A 1,873-nucleotide genomic window follows, 5' to 3' on the forward strand; every position below is an offset into this window, starting at 1 on the left:
TGTTGACTTGGAAAGTTGTAAGCTCGTAGGATATTTATTTTTAATGTCAACATGTAATACTTTTGTACTTAATACTCTGATAAATGGAAATATGCTTTATTCTCTTATGTCTATGAATGTCAAGAATATGGGGTTTATATGTACTATTTTGAGGGCGTTACATGATGAAACATTGAAAACAGATTAATTTTTTTTTTTTTTGTGTTGTTTTTTTGTTCAAAAAAAAAAAGTCGAAGATTTTTCAGGGCCGGGAAACCCGATCTCCGTTAGGGGATGGGGACGGCGGTGGGAGGGAGGGGGTGATGGCGCCTCTGCTGGGGATCGGGGGCGGGAACGAGATTTTTTTTGGCTTCGGGGATCAGGGATGGGGAATGTAATCCCCGGCCCGGCCCGTTGCCATTCCTATAGCCCACCCAATGTGTAATCATACAAAGTTATATCCGAATTAGGTAGGGTCGGCATTATGAATTTTTTTATTATCATTTCATTTTGTTAGAGGTTATATATATGGTTCAGTTAAATTAAATAAATTTATATATTTATTACTGCATCCGAAATGATATACATTGTTTAATCTGAATTATGAAGCTCACTTTTACTCTTGCAATATATTGAAAAAGAAAAGAAAGAGTAACTTTTGAAAAGAAACAAAAATGATACTCGCATCAAAGAACAACCTACTAACCGTTTGTATGTGATTAGCTGAGTTACATTTTTGTTGGTTTTTTTTTGTCTTTAATTATTATTTTTTTAATTTTTTAAAAATTTTATACTTTCAAATTCTACTCGATTAGATGTACTAGAATAATAAAAAAAACTCACTAAAAAACAAAAAAATAAGTTATTTTTTGGCTTCTTTTGTTTTTTTTAGGCCTTTCATGAACCCTTTTTTTGATTTTTTTTTTTCTTCTTTTTAGATCTTTTTGCATTAAGCAGATCTGAAAAGTTTTTTTTTTTTTTTTATACAATTTCTTAAAAAACAAACTTAGGAAAAAAAAAAATCTGATTTTTCTAGCTTGATCCCAAACTCACCCTAAATGAGTACAAAAATAGTTCCAAATACAAAGTAATGGGTAACAATATATATAAACTTCCATCATTATTCTCATAATAAAAAAAATTGTTAGTGACATCATTTTGCATGTGTTTTTTTGTATTTAATTTTTGTGCAAAAATAATTTAGGAAAACCTGTTCATAAAGAGGGGGAAAAAAAAATAGTTTAGTGTAATTTTTTTTTTTTTAATTTATAAAATTAGTGCAAAAATGATTTCAATTAATGCGGTGAGCGTGGATCGAACACGCGACCTTCAGATCTTCAGTCTGACGCTCTCCCAACTGAGCTATCCCCGCTGATGTGCGTTAGTTGCTAGATAATAATATTTAAAAACTCAATTGAAAATAATGTTTTTAGGGTAGTCAAATTAGGAAAAGGTAAATTATTCCTCATTTTAGTTTGAGCAAAATTTCACTTTGATTAAATATTAAACTTTTAGTTTTGCTGTAATTTGATCCCTTTGTTACTTGTTACAATTTTAAATCGAAAAAAATCACGTGTAAAACTAAAGATACTAAAATATATTTTAAAAAAAATTATAGAGATTACCGGTGTAATAAATAAATTATACAAATAATCTTTATATATTTTTAAATTTACTTTCATCTCTAATTTCGTACATGATCTTTTTCTGTTTAAATTATGAACGGCACATAACAAAGAGATCATATTACAATGAGAAATAAATTGAAAGTGTAAAATTAAAATTGATCAAATTAAAAAACTGTAGGACCAAAGCGACAATACGCTTAAAACGTTCAGATCCTCTAGAGGGCGCGACTAAACTGTCATGCCACCGCCAGCAAATGCGCCGGCCA

At 29.8% G+C, this 1,873-nt stretch overlaps 1 non-coding gene across 1 annotated transcript; it reads right to left on the reverse strand.

Annotated features, from left to right (window-relative positions):
* Window positions 1-1,278: 1,278 nt before the first annotated feature.
* On the reverse strand, window positions 1,279-1,351 carry TRNAF-GAA (transfer RNA phenylalanine (anticodon GAA)). Its single transcript has one exon. It is a non-coding gene; the product is annotated as a tRNA-Phe (tRNA).
* Between the last annotated feature and the right edge of the window lie 522 nt (window positions 1,352-1,873).

Source organism: Camellia sinensis, chromosome 9 (assembly GCF_055761805.1).
Source record: "Camellia sinensis isolate YWXY chromosome 9, ASM5576180v1, whole genome shotgun sequence".
NCBI classification, from domain to species: domain Eukaryota; kingdom Viridiplantae; phylum Streptophyta; class Magnoliopsida; order Ericales; family Theaceae; genus Camellia; species Camellia sinensis.